Raw genomic sequence first — 20,107 nt, forward strand, 5'->3', positions numbered from 1 at the left:
AAGAAGGAGGTGCTAAAGACCTGGTTGAATGAATGAATGACATGCAGGGACATGCAGGGAATTCCTTTTCAGGCTGTGCAACTCCTCCACACTCCTTTATTTCCTCATCAGAGGCGAACAGAAGCTAAAGCCCCTGTGCTGATGCTTGCATGTTGTAGTGCACATGTGGACGCTACTCCGTCGCATTAATGTGTACAATCTTTGGTGCATGTGGACTTAACAGGGATGTATGGGTCATGCAGGATTCCTGCATAGGTAAGGATGCGGTGTTCCTTTAGAATCACATGCTAACAAGACGGTAGTGTGGAAACAGAAAATGAAAGCAATGTATCATGGATTTGTTGCATATTCTCTCTGTTTAATTGGCGTACACAAATCGAAGAGACACCAGACTCAAAATAGCATTTAATTAGGGATTTCTGCAAAAATAACTGTGTTTAAATTAATACCTTTGTAATCAATGACATGTGAGCTCTCAGATTCTAATTGGATTCTAAATGAGTGTTCTGTTAATGCAGGAGCACTCAGAAGGATAAACAGTGAAGACGGCAAACCAAAGGCTGGTAAATTGTGCTTGTATCAACGATAAGACTCATTTTACACACTTTATAGTGCGGTACAGGTGCATCATGGAAGTGATGGGGATCTTAACATTTTCCAGTGAATGCACCGCATTTATTACATCACATATACCTTTATCTACATTTTCGCTATTTTTTTTTATTGCGTATGGACTATTTAAATGTTTTTTCAAAGTGTGTGCATGCTAATCCGTTTTGAGACTTTATTTTTCTCAGAAGTATTGTCATGGTTGAATCCCACAGACCACACTCACAAACCGAATAAATGCTACTGTGCTGCTTTGCTTCTGCATAATCTCTCCCTGTGCTGCAGTCATATCACATAAAACACACACACCCACACACACAGACTCTCTCTCTCTCTCTCTCTCTCTCTCTCTCTCTCTCTCTCTCTCTCTCTCCCCACTATTACACTTAAACTCATTCGTTTCATGGATGGGTGTTTGGTGTTCAGAATTCTCTGCTGTTGAAACGGTTTTCTTTTACAACAGCTTACATCAACATATTCAGTTTAGTTATGATGCAGACATATAAAGTCTCTTGCTATTGTCTTTTATGGAACGTTAATTGGCCTCCTGTAGCGTGTAGCATGTGTTCGACTCTCGGCCCGAGATACGGCACTCAGCCAAAGACAGAGACGAGGCGGTAATTAAGAAGTAACCCGACATCCTTGTATTCGTATTCATGTGCCATTGTTCCATCATGAAAGGTTTCTATTAGAAGCGTGTATCTCTCCTTCCAGCACGATGTGCTCCTCAATGTCTGATCCAAAGCACGGAAAAGCACCTAACGATTCAACACGATGACAGTACAATACGTCGGTTCTTGGCGCCGCCGTCTTTACAAAATACCACATCTTAGGGACGCGCTGAAAAATGGCGCAACTACTGAAAAACAGAAAGATCACACATCTCGTACGTGTCTTTTGAAGTGTGTCAAAAAGCACAAGTAAAAAATATAAGAATTACTTAGCGTAGGTTTGTTATATCACAATTTATGGCGATAAAGGACATCGTGATCAGGAGGTAGACATTTGCATGCAGGATGCTAAATTATTACGTCACATGACCATAGAAAATTTTTTCTGTGTTTTATATTTAACCACTTATTTGAGTTCAATTTAGCTTCAGCAGAAGACGAATAAAAATTGAGCGGGAGAGTCTTTACCAGTGCAAAACACATTTCCCCACAGAATAAAATTAAATCGGATGTCAATTCAGATGAATGGTGGTGTTTATTTATTTTTGGTTTTGTTTTTTTTACCTGGGGTTTTCTCTTACCAGACAAATTGTACATGCAGTCCAGAAAAATGACTGACATGGACAGGATTGAAGGAGGTGCACTTAAGTAGTGGACAATAACGAAGTAATTGTAATTCGTTACTGCACTTTAATTGCTTTTTCGCGTATTTGTACTTTACTCGAGTATTTCCATTTGTGGAGACTTTAACTTCTCTACATTTCAGAATCAAATATTTTACTTTGTACTAAACATTTTGCGAAATCAGTCACCGACGCAGCAAGCCACCAATCAGGGTACTGGTTCAGGGTAACTTGTTTTGATTGCCGCTTAATGGTATCTACTTAGCATGAACCTTTAGTTTAGTATCAGTTCAACAGCAAGCAGAACTTTTAGAGGGTAATAAATGCTGAAATTAATTGTCACAACACCTGTGGCCTTATTTGCGTGTTTTTTTCTGGGCTCATGATCATTTTAATAAAAAACAATCAGTGTTTCATTAATAATTTTTATTTGATTTAATAATAGATTAGCGTGCTAAGAGTAACATTAGAGTTTGTTTTTACACGAGTTGATTAAGCAAAGAGTCTTTTGTCAAAATTGATAATGGGAACATTATAGCTGAAATAAATCATAGTACCGTATTTTTCAGACTATAAGCCACTCCTTTTTTCCCACGCTTTGAACCCCGCAGCTTAAACACGAAGCGGCTAATTTATGGATTTTTCCTGGGTTTTTCCCAGTTTCACAAACTTCAAGCCACAAAACGGAGCCCCATAACATTAGACCAATGAAATTTCCGAACGGGTTCAGGTGAACCAATGAAACTCTTTATACTATATCAGATGCGCTCCCACTGAATCGGGCCGCACCGCATCATAAATATGGATGAGGTTCCTCTGATGTTTGACCTGCCGCTCACTCGGACTGTCTACAGGAAATGCGAATCATTCATCACGCTGAAAACAACCGGGCATGAAAAAACACTTCACCTGTGTTCTGAGCTGCACGGCATCGGGAGAAAAGATTCACCGATGGTGATTTTTAAACGCTCGATGATGCCAAAAGATAAACTACCAAGAGAAATAGTTGTGAAAGGAAGGAGGAAGACAGTGAACAATGACTTTCTTGGTAGACTACTGTTTAGATACAAGCCGTGTTACAGACACTGTCTTTCGTTAAAGCCTGTGTAAAGTTCATTAGTTTCAGTGTAGCCTGCGGCTTATAGACAGGTGCGGCTTATTTATGTTCAAAATAAAAATCTTTGTACAATTCAGTGGGTGCGGCTTATATTTGGGTGCGCTTAATAGTCCAGAAATTACGGTATTTTGGGTACATTTAAGTACAAAAAGTTTTTTTTACTTTTTACCTTAAATAAAAGTTTTAAGAGAGCAGTTTTACTGGAGTCATATTTTACCTACTATATCTTTACTTTAACTCAACTATGTGGTTTGTGTTATTCATCTACTACATATTAATGATATGCATATTAACATGCAGTTCACCTAAAATTTTGCAATATAAATAATAAAGCAGCTTTTCTGCTTGCTTGCTGTATTCTGCTCACCTTTTCAGAGAGACGGATCAACCAGATAATATATACATATGCGGCTGTGGGTTTGGGTGGTCTATATTAGTCATTACTTCCCCCAGCTTATTTCCTGACACTTTCTCTGCAGTTCAGTGCAGGTCCAACATCATCTTTGTGTTTTATAGCAATCAAGTAACTAAATTTGACGTATTCTGAATCTGTTCTTGTACAGGACGTTCTGTTCTTTTTGAGAAACTGATCATTGATTGATATGCACTCGGTCAGGCTGCAGATTTCCTTTTGCTAGAATAAAGCAAAACCTACACTTTAATGTTTTCAACAAGTGTATTAAAGTGTGTTCCTACTTAATCCAAGAACCTGCAGCCACACCTTCCCCTTTCGCTATTGCATGGTATCGGATTTCTTGGTGTTTTAGTGCATTTAGTGCTTTCAGTTTCTGGCTACACAAAAGCAGCTATGAGAACTAAATGTCCAACAGGTTTTACACTTTGACACTCTTTATTCTCTGTGATCATTCTCCTTACAATGAGGTGCCTCAGATTGGGTTTCTCTCTCCATTTCACTTCTCTCACCTTTATCCAATTGGGAATTATGTTGCCTATCAGTGCTGCTCTTATTTGATTTGAAATATGTTGTTTTTTTACTTCTTATATTTCTTCCCTCATGCTCCAGGCTTTTTTTCATAATCTATATATATATTTTCTTTCTTTCTCCTGCAAACACTTATGTGACCTTTTCGATGCGAGTATTTCTTTTCCTCCACTAAATTTCTGATACACGGTCCAGAAAGCCGTGTCTCTGCTCTCACAGGACACATTTCTCAATGGTATACAGACATTATTAATCTTCTTATAATGTAAGTAAAATGGAACATGGCCTTGAATCCTGGAGTTCTTACTTTCCACAAAACTGCCATTTATTCTTATCATATAGATTTCTTCAATAAAACTTTTTTTTTTCTGTTCGTAATTAATATTTATATATATACTGTACATATAAGGGATAGAGAAAGATAAATGAAATAAGTTGACTTTCTTTTCCCATTTGCACTAGACACTAATTGTAAAAGTAAGCATGTCTGTATATACAGCGAAGCAAACATCTATGGCTTAGACATACCACTTATGATTTGTAATTCCTTGCTACAGTAATTTGGAGCCACCTGAAAACTATAACTTCACTGCAATAAATCAAGTTTTAAACAAATAACACGTCACTTTTATTACTAAAGAATCATTCGAAGACAAATAGTTTTAGCCAAAATGCAAATGATCTGAGCAATGAAAGAAAAGACAAAATAAGTTAAAAAAAATATACTCGTACTAAAGATCTAAACGACCTTTAAATGCCTAGGAGAATGAATATGTTTTTAGATTTTTATTAAAAAATGATGGGTTTATGAGAAATGGTAAATTCTTCTACAATCTCGGAGCTGAAGCAGAAAAGATCTGGTCACCTTTTGAACTTCTATGTTGGAGATACGGGTAAATAAAATAGTTGATATTTTCCCATTAGAATAGCCAGTGAAAGCTGAGAAGGAAATGATAGAGGATGTGAAAATTGCACAGTTGGCTTCTGTGGCATCTAGCTGCACCTCGACCACTAAATTCACAATCCTGTCTCTTGGGTGGTGTTTTTTTTTAGAACAAAATGGACCAGATGCGTATTATTAGGTAGTGCTCATCCTGGACCTGCGTCACCACTTTCTTACTCTTACTTTCCGCATGTTTATAAAACACAGTTGTCTTGAATATTGACATATAGCATTTTTTTTTAAATATTGCCAATTCTTGCCAATTCTGCAAATATTGAATAAAAGACGGGAGGTGGAGCTGGAGGTAGCAGAGCTGAAGATGTTGAGGTTTTCGTTGGGAGTGACTAGGATGGACAGGATCAGAAATGAGTTTATTAGAGGGACAGCGCATGTAGGATGTTTTGGAGACGAGATTGAGATGGTTTGGACATGCAAAGGAGGGACATGGGGTATATAGGTAGGAGAATTCTGAGGATGGAGCCACCAGGAAAGAGGAAAGCCAATGAGGAGGTTTATGGATGTGGTGATGGAAGACATGCAGGTGGTTGGTTTGAAAGAGGCAGATGTTAAGGACAGGGGAGTATGGAGACGAATGATCCGCTGTGGCGACCCCTAATGGGAGCAGGCGAAAGAAGAAGAATATTGCCAATTCTGCAAATAAGTACAATACCATTCTTTTTTTTGTGTTCATGTACACAAGAGAGAATCAGTAGACAGATAGACAGTATGCTGTAGAAATCTATATGATAAATACACTATATGGACAAGGTTTCTGGGACACCTGACTTTTCCTGCCATATGTTCTTCCCCAAACTGTCACCACAAAGTTGGAGACACACAGTTTTACAGGATGTCTTTGGATTCTGTAGAATACAATTGACCCTTCACTTAAACAAGGAGACCCAAACCTGTTTCAGCATGACAACAGTACCCCTGTGCACAAAGCCAGCTCCATGAAGATATGCTTTATATGGGTTGAAGTAAAAGATCTCCTCCAATAGAGATTCGTGTACAATGTTGAGAACTCTTTAAATTCATGTGGAAATTCTGTAACATAACAGTTTATTTGAGACTGCTTGGGCATGAGGCTTATACCCAGCACTGTTTTCTTATTTCAAACTAATCCAACATGCACCTGTGTACAAAGTTATTTACTGTCTGTCAGTGAGATTTAATTGTAGAAGCGGTGGTAAACAACTGCAGAACACGTGACTCCGACATTCCCTGGCATGCTGCATGAGAACATGCGTTTAAAGTGTGAGCTGAATGTGTTATCACAGTTGTTCTTGCACTTACAGCTTGAAAACTGTGTGCAAACTCGAGTTTCTTGGACAGATATATTGTACACACTGCATTATTGCAATACACCAAATAAGTACAAAATGAAAGAAAGGTGCTGGCTTATGTGCTGCGCCTGAGGGATGACAAACCACACCTTTTTCATTAGAGATGAAAAAGTGTTGGGACTTTTGTTGGGACTTTTTTTGTGTTTATAAATGTATGTGTGATTCTGATAAATGTTAGTTGGGTAATGTTGTAAGTGTTTCTCAGAGCTTGTTGTGTTTGTGTGTTGGGGGTGAGGGGGCATATTTTTCCCACCAGGGTAGGAATATTAAACAGATGGATATATATGAGGTTAGATTGAAGATTGAAGATTAATTAGATTAATTAACAATAGAAAGGCTTCACAAGAGTGGTGGGTTAATATGTGTGTGTGTGTGTGTGTGTGTGTGTGTGTGTGTGTGTGTGTGTGTGGTTGTTTATGTGCTTGTAAGTGTGTGGCTGGAGCTCTATATTTAAGGCTGCATATTCTTGTGCAAGACCACCTACTGACAAGAATATGACGTGTGTGTGTGTGTGTGTGTGTGTGTGTGTGTGTGTGTGTGTGTGTGTGTGTGTGTGTGTGTGTGTGTGCCAAAATGCTCTCAATAAACCGCAGCACAATGACACAACAAACACCTGGGCTTTGTATAAACCACTGGTCTTGTATTCCACATGTCTCTTGCTCATAGGATGTTTTTTGTTTTTCGCACCATTCTCTGTAATTAGAATTAGAAGTCACAAAGATCACTTTTTCGGGGGGGTTTTCGCACTCAGACCTGTATCTGCACAATGTTTTACACCGTGCAAAGGTCACATGATTGGCTGATGAGAATGCCCAGGTTCCTAATAAAGCGGACATGAGTGTGTATCAAAGGTCGACTGAGTAATCACCACAGATGATCAATTGCTGGAACAATCGGCAACCCATAAAATACAAAAATCCTTCCTGATAGTTTTTCCGGCTTTCGGTCATTACAAGAGCGGCCACTAGAGGTGAATCGCTAATGCCACATGCTGGCACACTGCATAGAGAGCACTATATTATAATTATTAATTATTATATTTATATTGATTTCCATTAGCACATTTTTTCTTTTGTTATGCAGTACGTGTTTTTACATTTTTGTAATAAAGTTCAGTACTATTTTTTTCATTATGTGTTTTTTTTTCTGCAGTTTTTTAATCAAGTACCCATTTTAACAGTATAAGTCGATTAATTGCTTAACCTAATCAATCGGTAGAATTGGTCGACCTCTAGTTTGTATCTATAATTGATCCAGTATATTAACGAATATGTGAGACAAATGAATGTACCTAGTAGAGTTGTGTGTCTTCTTAATGTTGGCAAGGGGACACTTTTTATACACTTTTAAAGGGAATATAGTGTTTACTTTGGCCAGATAAAGGTGTCTTTTTAGGAATATATTTGTCTGGATTGTGTAGTATGATGTTTTAGTCGGTGCTGTTGGTGAGCCAAATTCAGCACAGGTTCTTGGTTGTCCTGCATTATAGAGGGAAAAAAACCCTAAGATACACTTATATACACACTGTGTTGTGTTTTTACTCTTTCTCTTCCTATTCATTTCTTTCTCCCTGTAATTTTTAGTTTCTCTCTCTCTCTCTCTCTCTCTCTCTCTCTCTCTCTCTCTCTGGTCTCTCTCTCTGGTCTCTCTTGGGTTTGCAGAGGTTCTCTCTCTCGCACGCGTGTGTGTGTGTGTGTGCGTGCGTGTGTGTGTGATCTCTGCTGTGCGGTTGTGCAGGCAGTAGCGTGTACGCCTGGGCTAAGTTCACACTGCGTGTGTGTAGAGAGGATGGTGAGAGCTAATGGCATGACTCTCTGATTCCCAACTTCTTCACCTAGACACTTGGGCTAATACTGGACACTGCTGCAGATATGTACGTGTTCTTTTTTCTATTTGTGTGTGTGTGTGTGTGTGTGTGTGTGTGTGTGTGAGAGAGAAAAAGAGAGAGAGAGAGAGAGAGAGAGAGAGAGCGAGGGAGAGAGAATGAGAGAGGTTTATCTTTATGCTTCCTGTGTTTGTGTTTACAAACAGCGCTTGTACTTATGCTCTTACTTTCATATCATTTTCACATGTTTGTATTCACTTGCTGGCTTTTATGATTGCTGGTGTGTGAGAGTGAGTATCTTCTGTGTGTGTGTGTGTATGTGTGTGTGAATCTATCTATCTATCTATCTATCTATCTATCTATCTATCTATCTATCTATCTATCTATCTATCTATCTATCTATCTATCTATCTATCTATCTAAAAATGCAGATGTTTAGCATACCGTCTGATGTTCATCTTTAGTTTTGTTATTGCAGTTTCTCAAAAAATTGGATATTATGTATTATTTTAACTGTAACAATAAAATAAAGCTGAGGTGGACTGGACCGTTCTTTCTCTATTATACCTTTAGCACTGTTTATTTCGATTTATTTTTTTGCACACACACACACAAGATTAAATACCAGACTTGTATTTAGAACTCAGCTCTAACTAGAGACTTAATCTCTATATAAGTAACAAGTGGAGTGGATTTTGAGAAAAAAATAAAAAGTGGCGTTTCTCATTTACATGCTTTTCTGAACTGAAACTAGTTCAAATAGTTGCTGTATTAAATCCAGCTTGATGTAATCGCATTTATGCTGCTTCTATTTAAGAAATATTAAGCAATCACAGGAGTATACATTTCTTGCAGGTCCCCTGATTAAGTCATGCCCAGAAAATCGTCTGTGCTTGACCCATATCTGAATACACAACTTTTTTAGCTTTTTTTTTTTTTTACTAGTGCACACCACTGTTATACGCTATGTAGTGCACACATATAGTGAGTAGGAAGTCATTTGGAACTCACACTGCATGCAGCAGCTCTACTTAAAGTGTTTTGAGCATAAGTCTCGAGTGTGTTTTTGTGGTTGAGATTGCTTCTGTGTTTGTGTGTTAGTGTGAGAAAGTGGTGGTGAGAGAGAGAGAGAGAGAGAGAGAGAGAGAGAGAGAGAGAGAGAGAGAGAGAAAGAAAGAGCATGGCGACTTCTTAAAACCAGCGTGCACAGTTGACGTGTCATGTGGCGTAGACGAGGGCATAGATCAAAGCCCTGTCTGACCCGTTTAGGGAATAAAGGTAAAAGAGAGTAAACGAAAAAGTGAATGAGTGCAGCCAGACAATCACAATCAATCCTCGTGAACGTGTGGAAAGCCTCGTTTGTCTTCCTGTGTTTCTTTTTTTTTCTGCTTCTTTTCTTTTTCTTCACTCATTTGTCTTTTATTTTGCTTCTTTTCTTTTTCTTTACTTGTTTGTCTGCAAGAAAAAATGTCTCATGCTGCCTTTCTCGTGGGTTTCATCATTCATGGGAGAAGAACAGAGCAGATCCTTATATTTACCGCCTCAGACTTGTGTTCCTGACCTCTGGAGTGTGACCGAGTGAATAGTCGATGCTGTGTGAAAAGTTTCTGTAGCGCTAATTAAAAATAGTAAACTCGAGCATAATGAAGGTCATAATACTACTTGGGAAGGTTCCCCCCCCCCCCTCATTATGTTATGTTATGGGTCCCTGGTGGTCTAGTGGTTAGGCGCTCTCACCACTGCGGCCCGGGTTCGATCCTGGTCAGGGAACCAACCCCAGCCATTTTTAATGCCGGTCCCAAGCCTGGATAAATGGGGAGGGTTGCGTTAGGAAGGGCATCCAGCGTAAAAACATGTGCCAAATCAAACATGCGGATGATCCGCTGTGGCGACCCCTAATGGGAGAAGCCGAAAGAACGTTTTTTTATTATGTTATGTTAACCTATACAGTGGATATCAATTGAATAGACACTCACTGGCTACATGAAGCAATACATTTGATGCATTAATTATCCAGTCAGCCAATCATGTAGCAAGTGCACAATGCATACAAATGATGTAAATGCAGGAAATGAGCTAATGTTCACATCAAACAATAAATAGTGCTCCACATGCCTTTCAGTGTGGCGTGTTGGAAATTGGGCTTTTCACACTTAGCAAAGTTTAGCATCAAGTGAACAACAGCTCTATGGTGGAAGTCCCTTGTTGTTGAGAGGAGTCTAAAAAGAATGACCAGACTGACTCGAGCTGGCAGGCAGGCTGCAGTAACTCAAATAACCGCTCTTTATAACTGTGGTGAGCAGAAAACCATATCAGAATGCATCTTTTGCCAAACCTTGGAGCTTTAAAAGCAGAAGACCACGCCATGTTTTACACATTTACATTTATGCAATATAGTAGATGCCACCTAATCAAGAGCAACTTACACTATATTGCCAAAAGTATTGGGGCACTTGTCCTTTCCTGCTATATTTGGTTCATCTCCAAACTGTTACCACAAAGCCAAAAGCACTCAATTGTACAGGACGTCTTTAGATGCGCTTTATGAAAATTTTGCCTGCACTTGAACTTGGAAACCCAAAACCTGTTCCAACATGGTGATTCCCCTGTGCACAAAGTGAGCTTCTTGAAGATCTGGTTTACATGGTTTGCAGAGAAAGATCTTGAGTGGCCTACTGAACAACTTTGGGATAAATGTGAACGCTGACTGCACCTAAGGTCTCCTCACCTACATCATTAGCTGCCATTTGTAAAACCCTTGTGACTGATGAACACAAATCTCCATAAGCACCCTCCAAAATCTAGAGGAACATCTTTCCAGAAGGGTGAAAGGAATTATAAGAGCAAATTGGGACTAAATGTGGAATGCAATGCTCAAAAATCACATTCCGTACTTATGACCCAATACCTTTGGCAATATATTTGAAGGCTAAAGGCCTTGCTCAAGGGCTTCACAATGACAACTCGGTGGTGCTGAGTCGGTCAGCTTCACCACTAAGCTACCACTTCCTGTATCCAGTAACAAGAATCTGAGGCAGCAGTTGGCATAAGAATGGATTGACTGCTAACAGAGCAAACAAAATAGCTGTGTTCATAATCCTAAACCAGCCAGACGAAATCCCTTAGGCACTCAGGATTATACGATGTCATACTTGATACGTTAGCGATAGTATTGCGTTATTTATATCAGATCTAAGCGGATTTTTGTCTAAACACGGATCCCTGAAGCATATTTTATGCTTTGTACAGAATAAAAGTATGCTTTTTTTTATGCTCTTTATATAAACGTACCCTTGAGATACGCTTAGGCAGATAGGAAGTGATATTGCCGATACTAGAAGTATTGTCAATATTAATATTGCGATTTTTTTATTACTAACATTAGGGACTTGAAAGCATTTCTGGATAGACACCAAGGATCTTTTTCACGGGTGGCGACTTTTGTCGTATGCGAACAAGATCCATTTTCCCGCTAATGCATTCAACAATATCGTCATACATCAATGCCCTTTCAGCAAAGTGCAGAGATGGAAAGTAATGAAGTACAAATACTTTGTTTTTGCACTTAAGTAGATTTTTCTAGTATCTGTATTTTATCACTGTTTATTTTTCGAAACAACTTTTTACTTTCACTCATTACATTTTTTCAAACAAATATCTGTACTTTCTACTTCTTACATTTTTAATCCAGTTTTAATCTCCTTGGTGACATGATTAAAGTATTTTTGTCGTTTTCAGCCTATCAATCTATTTTTTTTCATTGTGTAGCTTTTTCAATCTGCCACTGGTGTATCATTTCCTCTCACACACCACAGACGTAGACTAGTTTATGAAGCCAACAACAAGCAAGACAGAAGGCAACAAGAAGTCTGAGGGTAACGTGAATGAGACAGAGGGAGTCAGTGATGTAAACATGACTGAGAACAGACACATTCCAGATCATCATCATCTTTTCTCTGCTTGTGGTCAATATGGTGGATGTTCAGTCTGGATACATTCATTAGATAACAACATTTAAATTCTTTTGTATGAACATATTAATATGATGTGAGGTTCAGTTACCAGTGTGACACTAAAACAGGTCGTAGTAATGTCTACTTTTTACTTAAGTACATATCAGAGCCCAAACTTCTTCACTTTTACCTGAATAAAAAGTGTAGTGAGAACTTTTACCACAGTCTTTTTACCAGAGTCTTTTAAAACATGAGTATCTGTACATCTACTTAAGTGAAGGATATAAAGGATCTCTGGCAGAGTCTCTATAAAACACAAATGTCATGATGAGGAAATTTGTGTTGCCAAACTGGTACACAATCAGCTCATTTCACCGTTTCTCTGTATAGTTGTTTGGAAACAACCCGAAGTGCTTGATGATGTTCCTCTTTTGCAAACCACAAACTTCAGTGCGATAAGCTCATGATAAGCCCACAGAATACAAGGAACTGGCCCGAAGTGGGTGTTATTTGTGTGTGTCGGAACTCTGCACTTATAACCGAGAAAGTAAAGCTCAGAGAAGAGAGGAAAGGAAATGATGGAGAGGTTCAGGTCAGCAGACAGGAACCGGATGCCCCTTTTCATCTGATAAAACTATGAGAGTCAGAATGAAAGAGAGAAAGTTTTTTTTTTTAGCACTGAGAGATCTGGCTTGTTTTAAACATCTGTTCTTTCCATCATTGAATAAAGGGTGTGGGTGTGTTTGTGCGTGTTGGTGGATGAATGGTAGCCTTTTTAGAGGTGAAGAAAATGAACATGTTTGGCTGTGATGATCCTCCTTTCAGAGGATGGTAGATGTTAGAGATAAGGCCATGACATTTTTTTGTCGCTCATTTCTGGAATTTACACCAAATATACACACCATTTTGGAAAATTTGAGAAACCTGTTGTCCTATTTACATCAATTTCATTTTCAGAAAGGTTGATTAGTGGCATTAGAGCCTCCGTGCGACATCAGTGCGACAGTGTTTCCCACGCTGGGTGTTGCTCTGCATCAACACACCCTTTCACCCTGTCCAATGTGACACATTTACTATAGCTGTAGAACTTGAGTGCTTGAGCGACATTGACTGGTGTGTGTGTGTGTGTGTGTGAGTGTGTGTGTGTATACACATAAATATATATATATGAATAAGAGTGTAATGGGACACAAAATGCACTGTTTGGATTTTAAGTCACAGTTAAGTGGGAAAGAAGTGCAAAACATAAAAATTCCTGTCGTTCTTTTTGTCGTTTTTTTATTACCGCAGTTTATTATTATTAGCATAAAATTAAATAAAATATAAAAGTTATTAATTTTTTTAAAATAATATTTTATACTAATAAAGTAGAATAAATCAAATTAATGCAATGCACTTTTTATTATATTGATTAAATTGAGTAATCAATTAAATTAACAAAAATTAAATTGATAAAATTAAATTATATACATGGAAAAATGTCCCTTACTTTAGTATTTTCTTATACCTCTGGCATTGATGTGTATGATTTAAAGATTAATAATAAAATTATTTAAAAAAGGCCAAGGTGCGAGGCGGAGTCTAAACAAATTTGCGCTCCACCACTTAATGCTTCCTGAGGGAACTTAGATTTTACATTTATGGCATTTAGCAGATATCCAGAGTGACTTACATCTGAGCAGTTGAGGATTAAGGACCTTGTTTAAGGGCCCAGCAGTAGCAGCTTGGTGGTGCTTTGATTTTAACCTATGACCTTCCGATCCAGAGTCCAATGCCTTAACCACTGAGCTACAACCTTCCCTATATTTTACCTATATTCAGCTTCAAAATAGGTGCAAATAATATTTTCATAATATAGGCAAAAGGTAGATTTTTGCAAACGCCAAAACATGACCTTTACAATTCCAAGGTTCTGGAGCTCACTGCTAAGCCGTTTTCTGTTACAGTGTTAATATAAGTTTGTGAATGAAGCACCCAGTGCACCTTTCCAGCAGGCCGCTTACACATTTCACTGTGTTGAGGATATTTAAGGAAATGCTAGTGAGGCTAAAGCATAAAAAGAAAGTGTTTCATCAAAACTAGCCCAGTGTTTTAGGCTAGGCCGAAGGAGACTGCACATGCTGTGGGGCAGTTACAAGAAGCCAATCCACCTCGTTTTTACAGTATGTTTTCGGTTACCTGAGGTTATTCTCATGGAAGTGAGGAGAACATGTGAAACTACACTCTGAGAACAACCTGACCTCAGGATAAAAGCAGGGATCCTGGTACTGCAAGGCAGCAATGTCCCGTACTTTTCCAGCTACATTATCATTTGAACATCCTGTTTGTAAAGAAATTAGCTCTGAATACAACAGGATTTAGTCTTCCCTATTGAAGGGGGTATAAATGTCACCGTGTTTCTGTAATGTAGGTCATGATTCATGCAGTCCAGTACAAAATAGAAACTCCTCCAGGAACTGTGTAGTTTTCATGCAGAAGAGTTACAGTATTCTCAGTTCTTTAAAAGCTTCCTGTATCTTGATTAAAAATGTGTGTGAGCACGTGCAGTGTGAGAACCACTAATATGACCATGGGACTCAACAAGCCACAATGTTATGACCCCTGACCCTCAAATCACTACACAGTGAGAATGAAAGGTTTTTTATTTTTTGCGTATACGTGCATGTTTTTGTGTGGTTTCCTTCCTCAGCCTGTTATTCGTGCACAGCTTGGATACGTTTCTGCACAAAATCCTTTATCAAAAACACAAGCAGCACAGAGAACTCAGAGTTAGCAGACAGCTATTTAGCTCAGCTTCTGCTGACATCAGCACCTCGTCTCGTATCTCTTAACCTCGATCAATAAATCAATCTATTTTGCATGGATTAACCTCGTCTAATGGACAAATACTGTTTGAATGATCTGAGAGGAACAGAAAAAAAAGGCCAGCGGGTTATATGCAGTTAATCCTTTAAAAATGAGAATGAGTAGATGTTACTGTATTGCTATGGAAACTGGGCCCAAATAGCTGATTTATACCTATTTTTAATGTTTCATCCTCGCGAGCATAAGTGATTTCCCGATTTCAGATCATGACTCGCAATAAACCCCTGAGCAGCCCGGCATTGTGTTCAAGCTGCATTAAGGGAAAAACAGCCAAAGAACACAAGGCTGCAATTCTGACACTTTACACATGTCAGACACGGCAGGAACGGAGGGACGGAGAGATAAAAGCCTTGTAGGTTGTACATGCTTCAAGAAATGACAAAGAAAACAGTTTTTTTAGAAAATAAAAAAGGGAATTTATTGCGGAGGAATGGTGTGTGTGTGTGTGTGTGTGTGTGTGTGTGTGTGTGTGTGTGTGTGTGTGTGTGTGTGTTGGTGGGGGGGGGTAAACTGTTTCACTCTTGTTCTGGATCAAACAGACTTATAAAGAAACTCTTAAAATCAAATTATTAATTAGTTAATACAGAAAGGTAGCTAATAAAATATTATATATATATTATATATATATATATATATATATATATATATATATATATATATATATATATATATATATATATATACTATTATATACATATTCAATGCATATTTAATTATAGTTTATATTATTAATTATATACAAAAAATTATATATTTATATATATGTAATTTTTTTTTATATATAGATTTTTATATATTTATATATACATTTACATAGTTTTTTTGTAAGTTTATTACTATTGATTTGTGAGCATTGACACATTTACATTTTTTTATAATAAATATATAAAATTATATTTTACTGAAATAAAATAAAACAAATCAAATTAATACAATACTTGTATTATATTTATTAAACTAAGTAATCAAATAAATTGGCATAAATAAATATCACGTAAATAGCAGAATTTTATTAAATTGTTTAAATTTGTCAGACCCTATTTGGGAAATACAGATGTGTGTGTGTGTTTTACATTTAACATTTAATTTTTATTCACTCCCTCGATATGTGGAATTGTCAGGATTTTCTCCTTTTAAGAGAAATTCTTGAAGCTGGACATAAAACACTAATGAATCCATAGAAAACCAAGAAACCACTTCCTGGTTAGCGGCTAATGCTATCACTATTGATTCTTTAGCGTTTTCATGTATGTGCAAATCCAATCGTATTTCTGGTATGGAGTGAGTAGCCACATTGACACTGTGCTAACCCCTGGCATTGTGTGTGTACACACGTGTACCACACTGAAAGCCCTGTGCCAAAAACGTTCGGTACAAATACACATACAATTACGCCCCATATATATGTATAAACACAAACCTGAATTTCATACCGGATCGGTCGAGGCCCGGGTTACCAACAACCGACACATCGTTACCCAACAGGTTGCCGATGGAAATTAGTCTACTGCTGGCTGTTATATAATATATAATGATATAATGGAGAGGAGAAAGGTAGATATATTGTGTGTTCAGAAGACCAAGTGGAAACATTGGGGGTGGGTTTAAACTGTTCTATCATGGTGTGGATGGAAAGAGGAATGGTGTAGGGGTGATTCAGAAGGAAGAGTACAGTAAGAGTGTAGTGGAGGTGAAGAGAGTTTCTGATAGGGTGATGAACGTGAAGCTGGTGAAGGGGTGATGATAAATGTCATCAGTGCTTATGCTCCACAAGTGGGTTTTGAGATGGAGAAGAAGGAAAAATTCTGGAGTGAGTTAGATGAAGTGGTAGATAGTGTACATAGGAAAGAACGATTGGTGATTGGGGCAGACTTTAATGGGCATGTTGGTGAAGGGAACAGAGGTGATGAGGAGGTGATGGGTAGGTATGGTTTTAAGGAGAGGAATGTGGAAGAGCAGATGGTGGTAGATTTTGCTAAAAGGATGGAAATGGCAGTGGTGAATACTTATTTTAAGAAGAAGGAGGATCATAGGGTGATGTATAAGAGTGGAGGAAGGTGCACACAGGTGGATTATGTTCTATGCAGGAGATGCAACCTGAAGGAGAATGGAGACTGTAAGGTGTTGGCAGGGGACAGTGGAGCTAGACAGCATCGGATGGTGGTCTGTAGGATGGTTTTGGAGGTGAAGAAGAAGAGGAGAGTGAAGACAGATTCAGGGAAGAGGTCAGACAGTGGTGGTGAAGAGGTGCTGGATAATTGGCCAACTACAGCAGAAGTGATAAGAGAGACAGCTAGAAAGGTACTTGGTGAGACATTTGGAAAGAGAAAGGAAAACAAAGATGTGGTGGTGGAATGAGGAAGTTTAAGTTCAGGTCTGGAGACATACTTGGATACTTCATCACCTTCAGCATCTTCAGCAAGGCAGTTTTCATCCTAGCGGTGTGTTTGTGGTCGTTATTATGTTGGAAACCTGCCGCTCAACCAAGTTTCTGAAAGGAGGGCATCATGTTCTGATTCAGAATGTCACAGTACAGTTGAAATCCATGTTTCCTCTCAATGAACTGCAGCTTTCTAGTACCAGCAGCACTCATGCAGCCTCAGACCATGATGCTGCCATCACAATGCTTGACTGTAGGCAAGACATAATTTTCTTGGTTCTCCTCACCAGGGCGTCACCACACATGCTGGACACCATCTGAGTCAACAACTTTATCTTAGTCTCATCAGACTACAGGACATGTTTCCAGTAATTCATGCTCTTGGACAGGTTGTTCTTCAGCAAACTGTTTGCAGGTTGTCTTGTGAGCCAGCTTCATAAGAGGCTTCCTGCTGGTACAATGGCCTGCAAACTGACTTGTTGCAGAGTGCGGCATATGATCTGAGCACTGACAAGCGGACCTTCCGCTTCTGCAACCTCTAAAACAATGCTGCAGCACTCATGCATTTGTTATTTTGAAGCAGCTTCTGCACCGGATGCACAGCACGAGGACTGAACTTCTTTGATGGACCCTTGCGAGGTCTGTTCAGAGTGCAAACCGTCTTGAAAAACCTCTGTGTGACCTTGACCACTGTAGTGTAACTCAGTTTCAGGGTGATACTGATCTTCTTATCGCCCTTAGCATTTTTGTGGAAAGCAACAATTCTAATTCTCAAATCCTCAGAGAGACTTTACCATGAGGTGCATGCTGAACATCCAGTGGTCAGTGTGAGAGAATTGTACTTAAAGCACTACATTTTAACTGCTCTAATACAAGATAGACAATTTGTATGGTTCTGTCAAGCAGACCAAAACATGAACATGATGAATGTGTCTTTGCATGATTATACAACATACAGCTGTTATCATTTTGTTGCCAGTTATTTTGACAATAACGGCTGTATGTTGAGTTATTTTCAGAGGACGGTAAATCTGTACTGATACACAAGCTGCACATTGACTACTTTAAATATATCCAAGTTTCATTTACATTTGCGGCATTTTGGCAGACGCCCTTATCCAGAGCGACTTACAAATGAGCAGGGGAGGGTTTTAGGGCTTTGCTCAAGGGCCCAGCAGTGGCAGCTTGGTGGTGGTGGGATTCGAACCTGTGATCTTCTGAGCCAAAGCCCAATGCCCAAGGCACCAAATGTCCATTATTACATTTCTTTCATCGTTAAGAGTTCGCACTGATTGCAGATTAAATGCAACCTGTGATCCTGAGCCATTGTAGTGGACTGTTGATATTAATGACAGTCTGAATCCATCCTCAAAGTTCTTCAGCTGCTCAGTAACTTCATAGATGTTGAATTGACTGTGCTGGAAGCTGCAGCTTTGCACAAATAAAAGGCCATTATAGAGTTTTGGTTATTGGAATTTAAGAATTTACTAACTGCATGAACCTTGTAAGGGTAGTAAGATAAACCCCTGTGTGTGTGTGTGTGTGTGTGTGTGAGAGAAGGGTAATAAGCTGTTTAGAATGAGTTGAGCTTCATGTTTGTGTATTGATGGACACAGGGCGAAACCAACTGAAAATAAATGTGTGCAAGTTTTCTCTCTTTCTCGCTCTCTTGCTTTATCTGTTCATCTCATTTGTTCTCAACATCCTTCTGCTTTTCTGTTGCCGTTTCTATCTACTTGTGTTTGTGTGTGTGTGTGTGTGTGTGTGTGTGTGTGTGTGTGTGTGTGTGTGTGTGTAAGCATATGTAAGTGTATGTGTTATTGATGTTCCTGACTTCTTTGGTTCTCAATATGGCCTACTTTGTGTACACATACACACACACACACACACACACACACACACACACACACACACACACACACACACACACACACACACACACACCAGCTGCCAGGTGTTGTCCATGCACAGAGCTGTAGTGATTAATCTGCTGCTTTTGCATGAGCTTGTGTAGCAGTGACAGGCATCACAGGGAAGTCATCGTACAGAAAGAGGAAGAGAACAGGCACATAAGCACGGGTCCTTGTTTGTATTGTAAAAGTGCCATTGCTTGTTTTGTCACCCAGTGGACTGTCGTGCCGAACACCACGCCGACCGGGACTGTTGTTACGGCAGTGCGAGGGACTCGTGTGCCATCTCTTCACCTCCTCCAGCTGCACTTACACTGCATTATGCAAATTGGTAGATTGAAGTGTCTCTTCAATGCAATGTGTGTATAGATTCACACAGCCTGTTGAGTTCCTGATTTGGGATTATTCAGAAGGTGTTGATCAATTTAATAAACAGCAGCACTTACTTTTGATACTCAATCTAATACATTATTGTTTCTGTGGTGACAAGTTACACAGGGGGTTTACTGTGGGGGCTGCATATATCCATTTTTATTCTGTTGATAATAATTGCTGTAGTGAAGTTTTCTGTTATTTTAAGGTAAAGCTATGACTCAAAGGTTTCTGACTGAAAGATTTCAGGAGGTTAGGTAGGTGTGTGAACATCTTCAACTGACAAATCAATCAAATGCTGATGAAGGATTGATTTTTAGACTTAACAGTAAGTTTACTGTATGCACAACATTTTGTGGACACCAGACCATAAGATTGGTATGTGCTTTCTGAACATCCCATTTCACATTTATTCCCCGTTTGCAGTTATTATAAGCTCCACTCTTTTGAGAAAATCCTCCACTAGATTTTAGAGTGTGCTTGAGAAGATTTATGTGAGGTTTATTCATCCACAAGAGTGTTAGTAAAGTCAGGTACTGGTGTAGGCGAG

The 20,107-nt window shown here is 38.8% G+C and overlaps 1 protein-coding gene across 8 annotated transcripts in view; it reads left to right on the forward strand.

The window, feature by feature from the left end:
- The window catches only part of inpp4b (inositol polyphosphate-4-phosphatase type II B), a 235,419-nt gene that overhangs the window by 78,808 nt on the left and 136,504 nt on the right, over nt 1-20,107 (forward strand). The window contains exon 1 of one of the 8 annotated variants that reach the window (XM_046835927.1): nt 100-255. The exons of 6 other annotated variants lie outside the window; for them this stretch is intronic. The gene's annotated coding sequence lies outside the window, so the exon portion shown is untranslated. Of the gene's footprint in view, nt 1-99; nt 256-8,062; nt 8,126-20,107 lie in introns of those variants that run through there. One more of the 8 variants, XM_046835949.1, reaches the window with a different exon arrangement.

The sequence above is a fragment of the Silurus meridionalis genome, chromosome 2 (genome assembly GCF_014805685.1).
Source record: "Silurus meridionalis isolate SWU-2019-XX chromosome 2, ASM1480568v1, whole genome shotgun sequence".
Taxonomy (NCBI): Eukaryota; Metazoa; Chordata; class Actinopteri; order Siluriformes; family Siluridae; genus Silurus; species Silurus meridionalis.